At 55.4% G+C, this 20,057-nt stretch overlaps 1 protein-coding gene across 1 annotated transcript in view; it reads left to right on the forward strand.

Annotated features, from left to right (window-relative positions):
• TWIST2 (twist family bHLH transcription factor 2) overlaps positions 1 to 19,814 on the forward strand; it is a 51,757-nt gene extending 31,943 nt beyond the window's left edge. Inside the window, exon 2 of the mRNA XM_020880631.2 lies at positions 19,074 to 19,814. The gene's annotated coding sequence lies outside the window, so the exon portion shown is untranslated. The remainder of the gene's footprint in view (positions 1 to 19,073) is intronic.
• The last annotated feature ends 243 nt before the right edge of the window (positions 19,815 to 20,057 follow it).

A 20,057-nucleotide genomic window follows, 5' to 3' on the forward strand; every position in this document is an offset into this window, starting at 1 on the left:
CTGGGAGACGTGAGGTCCAGCCTGGGGACAAGCCGTGAGCAAGGTCATCAGATGGTCAGTGGCGAAGGGGAGGTGGGAGGGCTTAGCCGATGGAAGCCTCCTCTGCGAAGCTGCCTGACCCGTGAGGGCAGCCCTAGCCTCGAGGCTCTGAAGCTCCTCCTAGAGTGGGCTGCCCCCGCTTTTTACAGATGACGGCTGAGATGGAGGGCTGGAAGTCCGGCAGATGCAGTCGGCACAGTTGGGCCAAGCGGGGCCTCCCCACGGGGCTGGGGTATCAGTGGGGGAGCTGCTGGGGGCGGGGTGGGGATGTGCTCCCTGCAGCCAGCTCCCAGGGGCCTGCGTTGAGCACTCGGCTTCCCTCGCCACATCCACCTCCCCCGAGCGGGGCGGATAAAGGGGCAGAGGGGCCACGGCGTCATCCACTGAGTTTTCCCCCGTGAGAAAAGACATGGTGGCCTAGGGTACACGTGAAGCTGCACCCCTGAGATGCTTGGGGTGCTTGGGGGCGGCTTCTCGTGCCTTCAGTGCTCAGACCCCTCCAGGGTCTCCTTCTCGGAGACCCTTCTCCGTCTCTGCAGGAGACCCTGTGCCATCTCCTTCTCGGACCCCGTGAGGTCTGGTCCCCAGAGGCCCGCCTTGCTCCCCGGCTATCTGCAGGGCTGCAGGTACCCCCCCCCCCGCGTGGTGTCCTCTCATCGCCCCAAGCTTCATTGACCTGCAGGGGTGCCCTGCCAAGGCCCTGACACCCGCCGCCTGGCGTGGCCAGGTCTGTTTCATCTGGGTGAAGTGACAGAAGGTGAAAAGCTGAGTTTACTTTGCACAGTTAACCAAGGGACGAATTCAGGCGGGAGGTTTATTGGTGACTCTCCCGCCGTGGCTGTGTGGCGCCCTCAGGATCCACTGTGTCAGCCCCCAGCCCAGCAGGGACATCAGGGTCTGGGGGCGGTGCCTCCCGGCTGCCCTGTAAGTAGGTGCCAGTCGGCAGGTGAAGTTCTGTTTGAAGAACTTGAGGGTGGTGAGGAGACTTCACCATGGAGATCTCCGGGAATCCCACAGACCAGGTCGTCAGTGCCCGCTGTGGCCCTGGGGAGGCGGAGGGCATGTTACTGAACACTGAAGGATCACTTCCTGAGGAAACCAAGGTGATTTTGCATTTTCTAAGTATGTTTGTGATCTTCACTGTCTGAACTTCAGTTCAGTTCAGTTCAGTCACTCAGTTGTGTCCGACTCTTTGTGACCCCACGGACTGCAGCACACCAGGCTTCCCTGTCCTTCACCACTCCTGGAGCTTGCTCAAACTCATGTCCATCAAGTCGGTGATGCCATCCAACCATCTCATCCTCTGTCGTCCCCTTCTCCTCCTGCTTCAATCTTTCCCAGCATCAGGGTCTTTTCCAGTAAGTTGGTTCTTCACATCAGGGGCCAAAGTATTGGAGCTTTGGCTTCAGCATCAGTCCTTCCAATGAATATTCAGTACTGATTTCCTTTAGGATGGACTGGTTGGATCTCCTTGCAGTCCAAGGGACTCTCAAGAGTCTTCTCCAACACCACAGTTCAAAAGCATCAATTCTTCAGTGCTCAGCTTTCTTTATGGTCCAACTCTCACATCAATACATGACTACTGGAAAAACCATAGCTTTGACTAGACGGACTTTGATTGGACATCTTATTGGGAAAACCATTAGCTTTTGTAAATCCCCGCTAAGACAGCCACTGTTTTGTGAATTTTATTCTAAAGACTGACAGAACGTCCCCATGCTTCCCACCTGCCTAGACCCTCTTCTGGGATCTGAGTCCCCAGCTGTTAGTGAAATGACATTAACCTCTAAAGCCCTGTAAATATCCAAGGTCACAGCTTTACTTAGTGTTAATTCTGTCTTCAACTCAACGATTAAAATTCTTGAAACTCAGGCTGAACTATATTGCGGGGAGGAACTGGTTTCCTTCCACATCCTTTTGGTTCACTGAAACGCTTTCATTTATGCTTCTCTAGTCCCCAGGACAAGGTATGGGAGAGAACCCAAGTTCCTTCCCAGGGTATGCCGCCGGGTTCCTGGGTCTTTGAGGATGAGCACAGTGTATGCAGTGATCCCTCATCCAACCCCGACTTCAGCTCACTCAGGATGTGAGAGAGCTAACTTTTGGGTTGTTTTCTGGAGCCAGGGGGATGTTGGGTGTGTGTGCGGCACCCAGGCTGCCGTGCTGTGCTGGGCTCTGGGAGGTGCCCCTGAGCTGAATGGGGCTAGCGGGCAGGGGAGGTAGGAGAGTCGAATGTCGGGTCGGCGGGAGCTCTGTCTCCAGCGCAGAGAAGCTTCACCACGGAGGACATCCCGAGTGAGATGCCCAGCTACACCTCCTGGTCGTGATGGGAGTGAATCGACCAGGGCAACAACCAGGAAGAAGTGGGGAGGCACTCCAGTGCCCTGAGATACTGGATTTGGAATTAATGAGTTAGCAGCGTCCCGTGGAGCTGTCTTCCAAGCTCAGCAAGGAGCCTTCACAAAACCCTGGGGCATCATGGAGGGGTGGCTATCCCCTCCGCCAGGACGAGCCTCCAAAGTAACGGCGGAGCTGTCACAGCAGCACACCTGCCCCCAAGAGCCAGGTGACCCATCTCCTGGAGCGGGGAGAAGAAAGCGGGGCGGCACCTGGGAGCCCAGCACTAACCCTCCTCACTTCCCTCCCAGCCACCACATCCCAGCTAAACAGGGCGTGAGTCAGTGCGTGAGGCCCCGCTGAGGTGGGGTTTATCTACTTCATTGTGTTTACCTTGGTGTTTTGCCATGATGGCCGATCTTTGTCGTTGTGGTGGTTGTTGTTCAGTTGCTCAGTCATGTCTAACTCTTTGCAACCCCAAGGACTGAAGCAAGCCAGGCTTCCCTCCTTCACTATCTCCATGAGTTTGCTCAAACTTGTCCATTGAGTCGGTGATGCATCCAACCATCTCATCCTCTGTCGCCCCTTCTCCTCCTGCCTCAGTCTTTCCCAGCATCAGGGTCTTTTCCAATGAGTCGGCTCTTCCCATCAGGGGGCCAAAGTATTGGAGCTTCAGCTTCAGCATCAGTCCTTCCAATGAATATTCAGAATTGGTTTCCTTTAGGATGGACTGGTTTGTTCTCCTTGCTGTCCAAGGGACTCTCAAGAGTCTTCTCCAGCACCGCAATTTGAAAGCATCAATTCTTTGGTCCTCAGCCTTCTTTATGGTCCAGCCCTCACATCCATACACGACTACTGGAAAAACCATGTGCTGTGCTGTGCTTAGTCACTCAGTTGTGTCCAACTCTTTGCGACCCCATGGACTGCAGCCCACCAGGCTCCTCTGTCCATGGGGATTCTCCAGGTGAAAAACCATAGCTTTGACTATATGGACCTTTGTCAGCAATATCTCTGTCTAGGTTTGTCATAGCTTTTCTTCCAAGAAGCAAGCATCTTTTAATTTCATGGCTGCAGTCACCATCTGCAGTGATTTTGGAGCCCAAGAAAATAAAGTCTGTCACTGTTTCCATTTTTTCCCCATCTATTTGCCATGAAGTGATGGGACCAGATGCCATGATCTTAGTTTTTTGAATGTTGAGTTTTAAGTCAGTTTTTTCACTCTCCTCTTTCACCTTCATCAAGAGGCTCTTTAGTTCCTCTTTGCTTTCTGCCATGAGGGTGGTATCATCTGCATATTGGAGGTTGTTTATATTTTTCCCGGCAATCTTGATTCCAGCTTGGCTGACCTCAATGACTGTTTTCTAAAGGTTGCATTCTTTCACACATTCATCCAGTATCTGGTTCTCTGTACTTTTGCCTTCATAGGCATGATTCAGCCACTTGTGAACCTTCAGGACTCTGAGGCCCACACTTAGAGAAAGTAGTTTAATCAGGGACTTCCCTGTAGCTCAGATGGTAAAGAATCTGCCTGTGATGCAGGAGACCCGGGTTCGATCCCTGGATCAGGAAGATCCCCTGGAGAAGGAAATGGCAACCCACTCCGGTATTCTTGCCTGGAGAATCCTGTGGACAGAGGAGCCTGGCAGGCTACAGTCCATGGGGTCACAAAGAGTCAGACACGACTGAGTGACTCACACACACACACAGTGCAGTCAGATGATCAGATGGTCTCCCAAGTGACTGTCTGCAAACTACTGTTTGTGTTTTGGACAAGCCTTTGTGTAAAACCTTGCCTTGGCCCTTGGGGTGGACTCAGTGGGGGCTCTCCCCGCTCCACTCCTCGGACCCGTGGCTGGGCCGGGCCAGGTGACTGGCACCAGCTGCGGAGCTCCTGGAGGAAGCGGGAGCAGCGTGGATGTGTGCAGGAGGCAGTGTGGACCGCTTAGGGTCTGTCCCGAGTGGCTGGGGGGCTGCGTGCCCCCACGGGGCAGCCACGAGCCAGCAGAGACTCCACCAGCCTGAGTCCTGAGTGGCCGTGTGGCATCGAGCCCCAGCCGGCCTGGGGGAGCAGGAAGGCCCGACGGAGGACCCGGCACCACCCCGGGAAAGGCGGCACGCGTCTGTGGCAGCAGCCTCACCATCCTCGCCCCGACCGGACCCGCCTGTGACACGAGGGAGGACAGTCCAACCACGCAGGGGTCGGTCTCTCTCGGGTGCTGGAGCCTTAGACGGGTTTACTGCACTTTGTGAAGTGGGTGTGTGCTTGGGAAAACTGTCTAAATGAACTCATTTCAGATTCATTTGGGAGGGCAGCTCCATTTCTAAGGGCACTTTTCACTCAAGTTCTTCACAAATCATAAAACTTTTTCAGAGTGTAACCATGGCTTCCTTTGTTTGTTTACTGGAGGTGAGACCCCAGATTTCCTGAAGTAACTCCTGTTAGGTGTTGAAAGTGTTTCGGTCTTTCTGTGCTTTCTCTAAGCATTATTCAAATTCTTGTTTCTGGTTCAAGGTGTATTCACTGATTTTCAGAATCCTGCCTCCATTTCAGGTTTTGTTAAAGCTTTCTTCAGTCTCTTAACTTCCCTCCTCTGTATGTGATGGCTGGGTAGTGTTTTATTTTAAAGTGGATTCAACCTGAATTCTTTAAAACTGCGCAGAACATCTGCATTGCATCTATTTATTGACAAAGCTTGATTAAAGAGCGTCTAGAGGGGAAGGTGGATTGCTGGGTCTAAGTCTCAAAGTAGAAGCTGAATTCCTTTATAAACACTGACATACACACAGCTTTCCTTATTCATGGGTCTGTCTCGGCAAAAGAAATTACTGTAGGATATTAGGCTGGAGTCCGAATGGTAAATAAACACATTAAAAGTGGGCTGACTATGGAAGGGTGATTCCCTTTAAGGAGCAGTAGCCTTTGGTTTGTTCAGAAACATGAGATCACACTTTCAGAGATTCACCTACTCTGCTTTGACCCTAACTCTGCAGTCTCATCCCCTATCTCTGGGTCTTGGCACTGCTGTCATTCTAATAAAAGTAGTCTTTTCCAGCTTGCAAATTCAGGAATATGGTTGCAATCAATGAAAGAATACAGAGGAATATTTGGGGAGTACACAGGTCTGTGTGGCACGTGGACATCTGTGATTTCCACGAGTGACTGTCAGGCTGACTTGACCAGACAGGAAGAGATGGGAAGTGTTAGCATGAGTGATTGGAAAGGTACTTTTAAGAAGCGGGCATCCTGTGTCCTCCTTGGGCAGACTCCAGGGTGCAGAGTTGCCCCTTCTCCATCTGTTGTCCATGCCCAGTCACCCCAGGGCTCCTGGCCTCAGCGGAGGAGCCGTGGAGGCACCCTGAGCCATCACGCTCAGGGGAGTAGTGGGGTCTGATTGAAGCCGGCCCTGAATTCCTGCCAACATTTGTGTGGTGGGCCATTAGGAGCAACGTGAGTGCATGATCTCAACCCCCACACCATTAAGTCAGCAGCAAACTGGGGACAGAGGTGAGCCCTCTCGGAGAGGAGTGTGGCGGTATGTGTATGTATTTGTATGTGATGTTTGTATGTGTGTATCCAGTGCATATATACATAGGTAGGTGGACTGTGGTGGCGTGTGTGTACACACAAATGCACGCATGATCCAAGTACCGAAGGCCTAGAAGGCCCCTGGCCCTGCTCCCTGCCCCTGTGGCCTCCAGCTGCTGGGTCTGCAGCAGAGCCGCACACACGCTCTGCACACGACAGATCCTTGCTGTAAGCGGTTGCATTTCAGAGAAACGTCTGTTTGCGTTCGTCCCATCCAATCAGGCCCCTCGAGCTGCTCAGCCCGTGCCGTACGCTCATCCCGAATCCGGGGGAGCCGGTGTGTGTGACCCCAAAACCGGGTTCAGTCCCTGGAATGCCAGCCGGCTCATTCATTAACGTTCCTCGCAGACACAAAGCGGGCATCTGTCATACAGCAGGTGTGCACTCACCTGGGCAGATAGAACCAGCCCGTTTTATAGATGAGAGAGACAGGACCGGGCTCCAGGCTCACAGACCCCCCGCCCCGGCCTTGCAGGATGTCCCCTGGTCAGGCCTGGTCACACCCCCGGGCAGAGGTCAGCAGCCCCCCACGTCAGGGCACCCAGGGAGGAGTTTTGTTTGTTTTCAAATGCTTCACTGCAACAGCCCTCAGCTTAGGAAGAGGTTCCGAAGAGCCAGCCGTTCCACGAAGCCTTTAAAAAAGAGGGGACCCCGGGGTCACCCCGCGACCTAGGACAGGCCATGCCGCTGAGGTCTGATGGCAGAAGCGTGTGTACCCAGCGGTCATTTCTCATTCCTGTCACTTTCTGTGGAAAGACACTGGGTAGGAAAATACAGAATAATTCGGGGTTTTCTTTTTTTCCTATTCCAAAATATTTTAAAAACACAGTCTATTCCGTAGGATTTGAGTCTTCTGTAATTTATAAATGTAGGATTTCAGTCCAGGAAAATTGAATTTTTAAAAATTGAGCAATAATGAGCATATTTCTGTGTCTCCATCCTTGGCCCCAGGGGCCGTGAGCTGTCCGGGACAAGGGCGTGACCCAGATCTATCTCGTGGAAGCCAAGGTCGAGAAGGCCCCCTGCCCGGCATCGGTCCCCCAGAACCCACCCTTCCTAGACCGGGCCGCTCAGCCCCTCAGTCAGCAGCGGGCAGTGACCGGTGGCCTGGTACGAGTCTCCCACTCAGGGAAGTCAGTCAGACAAAGACTAGTACCACATGATAGCACTTACTGTGGAATCTGAAAAAAAAATGATACAAATGAACTTATTTCCAAAAGAGAAGCAGACTCATAGACATGGACAACAACCTTCTGGTTACCAAAGAGGAAAGTCTGGCAGGGGTAAATTGGGAGTTTGGGATTAACAGATACACACAGGCCCGTAGTAACATGTACACGTGAAATACGCAGTCAACAAGGACCCACTGCCTAGCGCAGGGAACTATAGTCAATATCTCGTAAGACCCTATAATGGAAGAGAATCTGAGAAAGAATGAATATATCTGTGTATCGCTGAATCACTTTGCTGTCCAACTGAAACTAACACAATGTGGTAAATCATGCAATTTAAAGAGTCTGCCGCCCACTTGCACAAGTCCTTCTAGGTTCAGTGGACTTTTGTCTGTGCAGCAGACAAAAGAGCCCTTAAATTTGTGTATTGTGAAATTATAAGTTTGATTCTCAAATCCTAATCGTTGGGAATTGTGCTCTTGGTTGGAAGGAGAGTGATGGATGACTTTGTTTTGGAGAAATTATCTAACACATTTCCCAGAGGCAGCACCAGCTCCAGGTTCTTTGAAGATCAGCAGAGTAACTGTGACTGATAGCTCAGCTGGTAAAGAATCTACCTACAATGCAGGAGACCCCGTTCGATTCCTGGGTTGGGAATATCCCCTGGAGAAGGGAAAGGCTACCCACTCCAGTATTCTGGCCTGGAGAATTCCATGGAGTGTATAGTCGCAGAGTCGGACACAACTGAGCGACTTTCACAATCACACACATATACACGTATCTGGGGGCTGGGACCCCCGGCTGGTCCTGCTCAGCTGACAGCAGAGCCCCCTGTTAACACCCCGAGGACCCCACTTCTTGCTGCCAGGAACTCGAGTGTCGGTACAAGCGAGGGTGTCCGCTTCCCCCGCCAGCAGGAGACCATGGTCATGAGCAGCATATGGAGGCCAGGGGATAAGACAGGGTGGGAGCCACGGGCCTGGGGTCACCCTCTTGCTGGGGGATTGGGGGCTTCCTGGGAAGAGCGGCCAGTCCAGAACCCCCAGTTCTCAGCGTCTGCGCTGCCCTGCCTCTCTGCATTTGCCCTGAGATGAACGCCGGTCCTGCAGGCCCATCAGGTGTCTTTCCGTCAGAGTCAGTGACCACCGGGGGCAGGGGACCGGGCTCCGCAGGAGGGGCTGTCATCATGCACACCTTTCCTTGGGACCCCAGGCCTGGCCTCCACCTAGAGGGGCAGTGCTGACCGCTCACAGCCGCCCAGCCGGGCCGGGCCAGGGTCACTTACTCACCCTGCCCTGCTTCTCTGAGCTGACCTTACCCAAACACCTGAGGGCCTTTTGCGCTCAAGTGAGGGCTGGTTTATTTCTGTCCTGTTTCTCTCTCTTTCATGGCCGTGCCCAGAGGCATGCAGGATCTTAGTTCCTCGACCAGGGGTTGAACCTGTGCCCCCTGTGCCCCCTGGCCCCTGCAGTGGAAGCGAGATATCTTAACCATAGGATTGCCAGGGAAATCCCCGATCGATTTCCAAGTATGATGTTTCCCAGCAGAGATCAGTTGTATTCAGGTGGTGCTAAAGCTTGAGAATAGGAAATGGACTCAAAGCAGCTGAGTCCGGAGCTTGGGAAGCAGAAGGGGTGGGTTGGCCAAGCCCCCGGCTGCACCCCAGCAACCTAGGGTATCCGTGTGCGCAGAAGGACACCCTCCTGCCAGGAACTCCTGTGACCTGTTCGTTTGTCCACACCAGTCGCCAGACTCAGGGCTCCTGGAGACGGGGCCAACTGGGGACCCGGTCACATATGAGTCTTCTGCCGCTTACCAAGGTTTTGTGTTTTCCTGGGTTTGCACGTTTATGCACATAATATTTCAAACGTAGCAGGTTTTTTTCTTGGTGGTTGGAAGAAAGAGTGACCAGTAAAATAGATTTACGGTGCAGTTATTTCTGTAAACCATTTTGCATTTTAAAAACTGCCTGCATTTCTGAGATTCGTTTGGTAACTGAAGGCTGGCAGTAGTCAGGTAGAGGTCGTCATCACAGCCTAGGTGTTCCTGGAAACAGTTTTCTGTCCCCCCTTTTCATCATTCATGGGAAATGTTCTTTAGCGTTTTCCAGGCTGTGCTCCCCTGAAAGGGACGGGGCAGCCGCCTCTTCAAACAGCGGGGGTCTCGGTTTCCTTCCCAGCTCTGGCGCCTCTGCTCTGACCCCAGCTGTTCACACGGTGTGTTTACGTGGAAGATGTGGGACCGAGGGCAGAACTGCGTTTGGAGAGCCAGCTCCTGGCACGCCCCGTTCCTTCCAGCGTGCAGAAGTCTGCTCCCAGCCAGACAGGCTCACCTGGGGACCCCGGTGAAAATCTAAGCTCTCTGCTGCAATGCGGTCCTCCCGCCAGGAGGGGGCACTGCTGGCCAGCTGCGCACACTTGTTCAGTCTCTCAGTCGTGTCCGACTCTGCGACCCCATGGACTGCAGCACGCCAGGCTTCCCTGTCCATCACCAGCTCCCGGAGCCTACTCAAACTCATGTCCATTGAGTCAGTGATGCCATCCAACCATCTCATCCTCTGTCGTCCCCTTGTCCTCCTGCCTTCAATCTTTCCCAGCATCAGGGTCTTTTCCAATGAGTCAGTTCTTTGCATCAGATGGCCAAAGGATTGGAGCTTCAGCTTCAGTATCAGTCCTTCCAATGAATATTCAGGACTGATTTCCTTTAGGATGGACTGGTTGGATCTCTTTGCAGTCCAAGAGACTCGAAGAATCTTCTTGAAAAGATTTCTTACAGAAGATTCAAGCTCAGCCCCAACTGTTCCCTGAACATGTGACCCTAATGGCCTGTGTCCCCTGGTTCTGTCCCTGACAGGGTGCCCAGGGATGGAGCAAGGCGCCTGGTTTGGGATCCAGAGGCCTGGGTTCAAATCCTGGCAAAGCAAGGTGCCCTCATCACTTCCAAGGGGAGGGTCTTGCTCCCAAGTCTGGGGCCCCAGCCCTCTCCTGGGGCTGGAGCCGCACGTCCTGCTGGCTGTACTTGAGCTTCAGGGAGTCCTGAGACCAGCCGCTGCTCACAGACCAGACCTCGTCTTGTTTCCCACAAAGGCGCCTTCTCCCGTGACCCCCGTTTAGTGCCTGGGATCACGGCCCCTCCTGGGGCCTGCACCGTAGCCCTGGCTGCCTCACCTCTGGCTGACTCTCTGCAGCTGCTGGGTCTCCCCGGAGTCCTCGACCCCTTCCTCCTGGACGGCAGCAGGGGCCCTGCCAGGCTTCTTCCCACCAGGCCTCCTTGGGGCCTCCCAACTCATCTTGCAGGGTGCTCCTCCCTGTCTACTCACTCCCCACTGCACCGTGGGGTCCTGCCCACCTCTGACCCCCAGAGCTCCCTTTCCATCACCCCAAATCTTCCCCTCCCTCCAGCCCACCCGTCTGTGCCTGTATACCCTCGCCTTCGCCCACAAGACCCTCCCCCTTTCCGCCCAAGACCAGGCTTCCTGAAGACCCAGCGCCAGCCCCTGACTGTGAAGAGCTCCCCGAAGCCTGGAAACTTAACCTTTGCTTTCTCTGTGCTTTTACCATGTGTCTTTATAGGTTTACTTCTATTATAACATTTATGTGCATGCGTGTTCAGTGACTTCAGTCGTGTCCAACTCTTTGCGACCCCGTGGACTATAGCCCAGCAGGCTCCTCTGTCCATGGGATTCTCCAGGCAAGAATACTGGAGTGGGTTGCCATGCCCTCCTCCAGGGGATCTTCCCCAACCCAGGGATCAAACCCATGTCTCTTATGTCTCCTGCACTGGTAGGCAGGTTCTTTACCATTAGCGCCACCTGGGAAACCCCTAACATTTCTTCTATTTTTGTATAATCATTGATATTTATATGTTTGTATTTTTAAAGTGAGGGCTTCCCGGGTAGCTCAAACAGTAAAGAATCTGCCTGCAAGGCAGGAGACCTGGGTTTGATCCCCAGGTCAGGAAGATCCCCTGGAGGAGGGCATGGCAACCCACTCCAGTATTCTTGCCTGGAGAATTCCATGGACAGAGGAGTCTGGCGGGTTACAGTCTATGGAGTCGCAAAAAGTCGGAAATAACTGAGTGATTTTTACTGAAATAATTGGAGACCTTTATGTACCTTTATTATACCTGCATTAGAACACACTGCAGTTTGTGATAATAATGTCTGTCTGTCCCCAAGCGAACTGTGAGCTGGTTGGAAGCAGGGACCAAGTGCTGCTGACTGTTACACACCAGTGTCAGCAGGACACCTGACGTCAGAAGACCTTCAGTTGGTGTTCTCTCGAGCTGGGGCCGCTGTCACTAGGACCCTTGTGTTTCCACACACTCATTTGTCAAACACGTAAAGATGTTGATTAAGTCGGTGCCCCCAGGTCTGGACCCGAGTGAAGGGTGTCGTGGGAATGAAGTTGGCTGTGGGTGGGGGAGGGTTTCTGACCCAGGGCTTAGCTGACCCGAGTTCTGTGGGTGATTCTACACCCGCCTGATGACCTGGGGTAAGTCACCCCCAGGGTCCCTCTGGTCATCTCTGAAATGATGTCCCTGGACAACCATCTCTAAAGGCACTTGCTGCACCTCCAGGCTGAAAGGGGGCGCCTACAGGGTGGGAGTCTGTTCCCCTCTCTTCCACTTGTGAATTTTATCCAGAAGCTGGATGCAGTGGCATCTGAAGAACTGCTGGTTTACTGGTTAAAGTAGTTCCAGGTCGGGAGGCCGTGTACCAGGAAGAGACTGCGCCCTCCTTGTCTGCTGACTTAACTCCCTCTCTGTCTTTGAAACGTGGGAGGACCCTCGGCAGCGTCTCATGACTCATGGAGAAGAAATGGGACGGCCTCCCTCGGAGGCAGGCTGCACGGGGTAGCGCTGAGGGTGGGTTGGCGGGGACCTGGGGCCTTCCTGCTGCAGCTCCCGGGGGAGCTGGGCTGGCCCTGCAGAGGCACGGGCTGCCACGGTGGGCTCCACAAGGCGGGCCTCTCCAGGCCTGGACGCTGGGGAGCAGCCAGCGGGAGGGAGCTGCCGGGGCGCCCAGAGGCAAGCTCGCCCCCTCCCCAGCCTGTTCTCAGGGAGATCTCCCCTTGGCAGACAGGCCACTTCAGACACAGTCAGCCTGAGTCACTGAGGCCAAGTCCAGGGAGGGGATGAGGGGGAGAGACAGAGAGAGAGCATACGCTAGCTCTGGTTCTAAGTGGATGTGAAGTTCTCGCTTCCTGCAGGAGCTAGGCCAACAGCTTGCCTGCAAGCCCCCAAGGAGCCATAGAAGTGCCCTGGCATCATAAATATGGCCATTCCAAAGGGGAATCCTCTTTCTCACGGGTGGTGGATAGGCTGGGCTCAGTCATCTGAGTCCCGGAGTTTGGAGAGAGGGGTCCTCACCCACCTTCACCCTCCCAGTGACCCCAGACCCTGAACAGGGCAGGGGCCCCAGGCAAATGGGGTCTGCAAGCAGGGAGCGTGTCTGGGAGGCAGAGGGGACAGAGAACCCCCGGGGGGTCCGAGGCCACCAGCACAGATGGGCACAGTCCCTCTGGAGCCCACAGCCTGTGCTGGGGTCAGAGCGGCGGTCCTGAGTGTCACCCTGGAGCTGGACACACAGCTCCTGGAATCTTTGCAGTCCCAGCAGCCCTGAGCAGAGTGCCCAGGGCCCGAGCATCTCTGTGGAGGAGCAGGAGCCCGGCCCCCACACCAGGAGTCCTAAGCGCTTTGAGGTGTGGTCAGGGCATCCCGCCAACCCAGCCATTCTGAGGTGAGCAGGCCTGTCCAGAGGGGATGGGCCGGCCGCTGGCAGAGAAACTCGGGGTCTTACCTCTGGCCCCATATGCCGCCTCCTGGCTGATAGCTGAGCTAAGGAGACTCACATGGCCGTGGCCTCTGACAGAGCGCCCAGGGGCCTGCAGAGAGAGACCGGGGCGTCCTGCCTCTTAAAGCCACTGCCTGGTTCGGGGACTACTTGCAGCCCCTTCGAGGGTAGGGAGGACGAGGAGAGGGACCGAGGTGCATCCAGGGGAAGCTGGACACAGTGCAGCGTTCTCACAGGCCAGGTGCTTTTTGATCTCCATTTGTGGGAAGAGGAAGTGGGCTTTGCTTTTGTCCCTCCTTGGCCCACCGTCATCTCATAGGAAGGTGTCTGAAAATCGAGGGTCGGGCCTGCAGAGAGTGGCTTCCGGCCCGCTCCTGCCCTGCTAGGCGTGGGTTCCCAAGCAGTTGCGGGATCAGGTCCGTTCTGTCATTCCCATGGCTGTTTCTCTACACTTCTGCCCCTCTGGCCTTCCAGCCAGCACAGGTGCCCAGAGGTCACAGGGAAGAGGGGCCCGAATGGGCATGATGCCCCGCCTCTGAGCCACCCTCGCTGGACCCCTGGCTTCTCTGATGGCCCAAAGGGGCAGTGCTGTTTACCACCTGCCTGCTTTGCCGTTAGCCAGGCCTGATCGGAGCACGATGCCTGAATCCCTGGCTTCCCATTCTCTCCAGTGGAAGCAGAGCCCCTATCTCCTCTCACCCCTGGACAAACGTGTCACAGAGACGGCCTTGGGGCAGGCACGCCACCCTGGGGCTGAGCTTTGTTCTGGCCTCCCGCTGACACCGTGCATCCCAGTCGGGCCAGAGCCTGCTGCACCCAGGGCCCCACGGTCTCTTAGAGGCCTTACCCAGCGGGAAGAAGAGAACCTGGGCAGCTGAGTGGGTGACCCTCAGACCCCCCAGGGGCCTGTCACTGGCACCCCTGCTGCCTGCCTGTTCAAGGGGGTGATCATTGAGGTACAATCACAACAGGACGCTGGTTGGCTGCATGGCTGTGCCCACTGGGTGTCATGGGTGGGCCCCGGGGGTCTCTGTGTCTGGAACTCTCAGGCAGGATTTCAGTGGTGGGCATGACCTCGAGGCCTGGATGCCCACAGTGGGTCCCGCGCCCAACAGGGAGCATCATGATGCCCAAGTTCTTGCTCTCCAAGCAGCCGTGTGCCCCTCGCACGTCTCTGCCCATCCCAACCGCGGTCTAATCTCTGAACAGGGATGGAGGTGATACAGGCTGGGCACCCCCACCCACTTCTCCCTGCCTGAGGAGCTCACCAAAGAACAGCGGTTTTGCCGGAGTGCAGGTGCCGAGTCCTTGGTTCGGGGCGAGGCCTGCCCTCTGCACTTCTCACAGGCTTCCGTGTGCTGGTGCCACCGCTGCTGGCCTTGAGAGACACTTAGGATGCTCAGGAGTCCGAGTGCTTTATGTTGGGGCAGCGCTGCAGGGAGCCCGGAATGTCATACCCGGGCGACCGATACACCTGGGCTTTCAAACTGTGGTGCTGGGAAAGACTCTTGAGAATCTCTTGGACAGGAAGGAGATCCAACCAGTCCATCCTAAAGGAAATCAAGCCTGAATATTCATCGGAAGGACTGATGCTGAAGCTGAAACTCCAATCCATTGGCCACCTGCTGCGAAGAACAGACTCACTGGAAAAGACCCTGATCCTGGGAAAGATTGAGGGCAGGAGAAGGGGACGACAGAGGATGAAATGGTTGGATGGCATCACTGACTCGGGTTTGGGTGGACTCCGACAGTTGGTGATGGACAGGGAGGCCTGGCGTGCTGTGGTTCTTGGGGTCACAGAGAGTCGGACATGACTGAGTGACTGAACAACACCACACCTGTATGACCGTCTCCTCTGCTGTGGGTCTGATTTCTTCATTGGAGTCCATCTTTCAGCAGGTATTTATTGAGCACCTACTGTATGCCAGGTGCCACACTAGACCCTAGGGACCTGGCTGGAGAAAAGACGGTGCCCGGCCCTCTCGGGACTACAAGAGCATTGAGCACAGCGTCTTATCTGTTTGTCTGGTGTGCAGTGGGGAGGCTCATAGGTCAGTTGTCGTCCTGCCTGCGGAGACAGAGCCCAGACTGCTTTTCATCCGGATGGGAGGTGTTTTCTAGCAGTGTTTCCCGGAAGTGGCATCGGAGAGGGGCACTTTCTGAGGACTTCAGAGCCTCACGTTTCTTTTCCTTCCTGGGGGTCTGCGGATTCTCGGGGAGCAGTGCTCCAGGGACACCACCGTTCTCCGTCGAACCTCTGGGTGTCCTGCAACGGTCAGTTAGCAAGTGGTGTGAGCATGGGGCCGTCACCCCAGTCCGGCCGGGTCTCCCTGTTTCTGCTGGAGGCCTGTAGGAGTTTCTCTCCAGTCTTAGGATCCAGAACTTCCTGTGTGCTGTGGCTCGGTTGCCTGTCTCATTGGGTGTCCTTTCCAGAGTTGGATGTTCCTTCCAATCTGAAGCCACCGGTCTTTCCTGAGCACCGGGACCCTCCCCTCTGGATCTTGTGTGTGATTGCCTCCGCTCCCTCTTTTGCACATGCCTTGTCTTTTGGCTCAGATGCTGGGAGACGCCAGAGGTCAGTCTCCAGTTTAGGAACGGTTTCTCGTCCGTGTCTGTGTTGCTATTTTGCTTCTATTCTTTCCGTGATTTCCTGGACCTCTTCCCTCGTCTCCTGTTGCTCCTTCTCTTTCAAAGCAGAGTGCCCCTGTTTCATCCTCACGCACTCCTCTGGCTTCTCCCGAGATGATAATTTCTGCTTGTTTGAGGGTTTGGTCCCTGTTCACAGGGCCGTGTGTGTGTGTGTGTGCGCGCATGTGTGTGTGAGTGGTGCTCAGCAAGGCCGTTTCTGCTCTGTGGCCCTCAGTCCCCTGTTGTGAATTGTCATTTGTTTTCTACCCGTATTGATGGCGCATTTTGTTGGTTCTCTCCCTCCAAACCACTCTTGGGAGCTGTGTTCAGATGGTCAGGAGGCTGGGTCCAGGCTTGGTGAGGGGCCGGAGGGCCCAGCTGAAGGACAGTGCTAGACAGATGCCCCAGAGGCAGGAGGACCGACCTGTGCAGACTGGGTGAGACCCGCCAGGGTGGGGGCAGCTGTCAGCTTCTTCACCACTGGGCCCATTGCTGCTCGTCTCCCCTGGGACCCTCCCCACCCCCACCCCAGTGTCCGTGGGAGCCCAGGAGTTGAGGGTCTTTGTTTTAGGCGCAGCGAATGGGAGGAGGAAAGAGTTGTGGCAGCAAGAGCAGCTTGGCCCCTTCCGTGGATGCTGGGGTCTATGGAGGTGAAGGTGCCTCTAATTTTCACATGGAAGGGGCAGTGGGAGCTGGGGCAGTGCCCTGGACATCTGCTCTGTGCTGCGGCCCACAGCCACAGCCCCTGACTTTGGGGAGAAGCTTCTGGCCTCCTGACCCTCACTTCTGGCCTTCAGTGTCCCACTGGCAGCCTTTTTTGGCAGCCCCAACAAAAGTCAAGGTATTTTGTCCCTTTCCTTCTAGTTGCAGAGTCTTAGCTGCACTTCCTCTAAAAAAGTTGCCATTGTCTACCCTGAGCTCTAGTTGTTTATCAGCACGTTTCTCCTCCCTTGATGGACTTCTTGGATCCATGCCTGGGCTTTTTAAACAACTAGCAGCCTTCCTGGCACATGAAAGGTGCTCAGTGCCTGTTGGAAAGATGGATGGATAGATGGACGGGTGGATGGATGGAAGGGTGGAAGGGTGGATGATGGAAGAGTGGATGGGGGATAGATGGAAGGGAGAGTGAATGGAAGGAAGGAGGGAAGGATGATGGATGATGGATGGTGGATGGATGGATGACTGGTTGGATGGATGGATGGATGGATGGATGGATGGATGGTGGATGGATGATGGATGGATGGATGACTGGGTGGACAGATGGTGGGTGGATGGTGGACGGATGGATGACTGGATGGATGGTGGATGGATGACTGGAGGATGGTGGGTGGATGTGTGGATGGAAAGATGATGGATAGGTGGTTGGATGGATAGATGGATGGATGAATGATTGATGAATGGATGGGTGGATGGATGGAAGGATGGATGAATGGATGGATGGTGGGTGGATGGATGAATGGATGGATGGTGGGTGGATGGATGGGTGGGTGGATGGATGGATGGTGGGTGGCTGGATGGGTGGATGGATGGTGGATGGAAGGATAGATGGATGGTGGGTGGATGGATGGTGGATTGACAGGTGGATAGAAAGAAGGAAGAAATGAAGAAAGGAAAGGAGGGAGGGGGGAAGAAGGAAGGGAACGTGGGTGGAGGGATGGGGGGGGTGGGGATCCGTGAATGAACAGAAGGCCCTAGGATGAGCGCTTCCCCTTTAAGCCTACCCGCCTCTATTTCTGGAGACCTTTGGGCACGCCCCTCCCCGGGGCGGCCCTCGGGACACAGAATGGAGTAAGACCCTCCACTGCGTCTCAGCGCCCTGTGGTCTGGCCTGGTGAGAGAGGAGGGCGCCCACGCTCTCAGCACAGCCGCCCCCTGGCCTCTCCCCCTGCCCCCTTCTGGACCCGGCAGACTGAGGCCGGCTGAGCTGTGCATGGGATGCGTGCGCACGGCTTCAGGTGGCTGTCCCACACAGGAGGCAGTCGGGGCCCCAGCTGTCTCACATTTGTGGCTGAGAGCACCGCCCACGTCAGCAGACACACCAGGGTCAGGGTGACATCAAGGAGCTGGCCCGGAGGCCCTCGGTCAGGAAGACTAATGAACCTGCCGCCAGCTCCTGCCCGGGCCCCCCGGGGCATGTGGAGCGAACCCCAAAACCCACACTGCTCGGGGCGGCCCTGCCGTCCTGGCTTCCACGGATGATGCTGTTTCCCCTTGGAGAGCTGGCGAGGCTCATATATCAAAACCTGTTCTAATGACTTCCTCCCGCGGAGGAAGGCTTCCATTTAGCTTTCTCTAGCTGCCCCCCTTATTAATTATCTAATTACAACCACATTCTCCGAGAGAGCAGCCTTTGACTTTCTGCCCAGGACCACTTTAAACGGCTGACATATTTGGAGTGCTCAGAACTTGGAAAAAAGGAGTGCGTGTGTGTCTCCAGGCGCTGGGGTTCAGGGAGGCAGGGTCTTCAGGCTCGCAGGGGTTTGTCCAGATACCGTCGAGGGTCCTAGAGCCCCCTGAGCTGCAGGGCCTCAGCGTGAGGCTCCATGGGAGGGCGGGGCACGTCCCCGCTGCTGCTGCCCACTGCCCAGCGGGGTCAGGCCACACACACACGCACACACACACACACGCACGAGTGAAGTGTGTCAGCCCTCCAGCCACACCCAGGCCCCTTTTCTGGTTGAGACGCCTCACTTGACTAGTGCAAGGTGAGAATAGTGGGGGAACCCAGTGAGATGTATGTAGCACCTCCCTATACATTTTTTTGCAACTGCCTGTGAATGTACGGTTACTTCAAAAGCACAGGTTAGTGACTGACCCGGTGGTCCACTGGTTTAGAATCGGTCTTGCAATGCAGGGGACTCAGGTTTAGTCCCTGGTCGGGGAACTGAGGGTCCCCCACGCCACGGGGCAACTCAGCCCACCCAACACAACTGCTGAGCCCGTGTGCTGCAGCTAAGACCTAAGCAGCGTAAGTAAATAAGCGCGTTTTTTAAAAAGCTCGGGTTTAAACAATCATCTGCCCTTGCCAGCCCCGACCCCACGGCGGCCCCGTTGCTCTGCATCCTCACTCTCCCCCCTCCACTGCCGGCTTTGCTCTCACCGTGACCCTGAAGCTCCAACAGTCACCTTCCAGGGTGGGGACTGCTCTTTCCACGGGAGCCCGCCTGGGGGCGGCTCCTCCACGGGGCGGCAGCAGCCTGCGGGGCCCCATGCTGGACGAGGCTCTGGTGGGCGCGAGAGGCAGGGCATCCGGCCCTGGGGGTCTGGGAGTGACTGCAGAGGGTGCAGGTGGGGAGAGAGGGAGCCCTCCGGGCCGGGCCTGGGTCCCCGGGGGCAGCGGCCTGCAGGCAGTGGCCCCCTGTCCAGCTCCTGCCGGGAGGGTGTGGGGGCAGGCAGGTATCAGAGCAGCTTGCACCTGTCACGGCCCGTCGGGGGGCCCACGGGGGTGAAACGGCCACGCAGCCCCCGACTCGAGGGCGGCAGCGGCTTCTCAGCCTCCCTGTACCTTGTCTTCCAGACTCTCCTGAGGGGCTGAATGCAGCTGGCATTGGGGAACGTCCGAGTCTGCAACTTCTGAAACCCGAACGACCTCCAGGAAGCCCCTCGCCCCGTCATCTCGGCGCTCCCGCATGGCGGCGTCCAGATGAGGGCCCAGAGGCAGCCCCCCCGGACCACGCGGCCTCCGCCCCCGAGACGCCCCGAGACGCCCCCGCCCAGGAAGCGGCGCTCAGGGTCCATCTCGCCGGATAGCTCACGGCACTATTCTCGCCGCTGTTTGAGAGTGTTCACAGGCCCAGCCCTGGGTTCTATTTTTTTTTTATTTTTATTTTTTGAGGGGGCGGGGATTGAATCTGAAAATCGCTGAATTCAGGAACACATTTATGAGGATTTTGATTTTGTATTTCCCTCTAAGTGCCTTTTTTTTTAGTGTATATTTTTAAAAAAAATAAACCAGAAATGCCTTCCTGTACATTCTGTTTCAACTGGACCAAGGCTCTTAGCAAAGGAACCTTGAGCTACACCCCCCACCCCCTGCCCCAGCCTCTGCATGACTGTTTCAAGTTAGCCTGGAATTCTCACCTCTCCTTTTCTCTTCCTCCATGATTCACTCAGCTAATCATTTTTTTTTAATATTTTCTGTTTCAGTGTATATGTTGCTTATTTGTTTTATTTATTGAGATGTCTTTAACGAGCTCAGTGACTGCAGTGTGGCTGTGTATACTGCTCCCCTCCCAGGAACAATAAAGACGTCCCTGCAGCCCCCGTCTTCCGTCTCTTTTCTCCACACCGCAGCCTGAGCACAGCCTGAGAAACTTGGAACCGGTTGCAGAAATAACAATCGCGTCACTTTAAAGGGGACCAGCGGGATGTGAGGGGTGTTAGGCTGTGCGTGACCATAGGACTTTCTAGAACTGCCAGTACTGGTGTGGTTGAGCGTGTTCAGTGGGCCCAGGTCTGGGAAAGCTGGTGAGGTTGGCCTCAGCCCCTCCATGTGCCCATC

The sequence above is a fragment of the Odocoileus virginianus genome, unplaced genomic scaffold (assembly GCF_023699985.2).
Source record: "Odocoileus virginianus isolate 20LAN1187 ecotype Illinois unplaced genomic scaffold, Ovbor_1.2 Unplaced_Contig_5, whole genome shotgun sequence".
Taxonomy (NCBI): domain Eukaryota; kingdom Metazoa; phylum Chordata; class Mammalia; order Artiodactyla; family Cervidae; genus Odocoileus; species Odocoileus virginianus.